Source organism: Gavialis gangeticus, unplaced genomic scaffold (assembly GCF_001723915.1).
Source record: "Gavialis gangeticus isolate Ggan-Ray unplaced genomic scaffold, GavGan_comp1, whole genome shotgun sequence".
Taxonomy (NCBI): domain Eukaryota; kingdom Metazoa; phylum Chordata; order Crocodylia; family Gavialidae; genus Gavialis; species Gavialis gangeticus.
The window spans coordinates 44,469,288-44,469,652 of record NW_017729000.1 but is presented as its reverse complement, the minus strand read 5'-3'; positions in this window follow the sequence as shown (position 1 = coordinate 44,469,652).

The following is a 365-nucleotide window of genomic DNA, read 5'->3' as shown; positions in this document are numbered from 1 at the left end:
AAAAAGGTCATATACTAAAAAAAATCAAACATTGACAATAACGTATTTTAATTTTATTTAAAAAAATATTTTTGTTCTTTATTTGTGTGTATTTGTGTGGTGTATATAGAGGTGATAGCATAACAACTCAAAATGAGGTCTTATTCTTGTATATTGCAGAGGGCATGGAGGGGTGGGGGGTATGGGGTTTGTGGAAGATGGGTAGGTGTGGATGTGGATTGTGGGGGGTGCGTGGATGTAGGTGGGTGGATAGGTGTGGGGGTGTGAGTGTATGTGGAGTATAGGTGGGTATGGTTTTTGTGGGGGCTGTGAATGTGTGGGAGGGATGTGGCTGGGAAGGGTTGTGGCTTCTGTGGAGGGGCGGG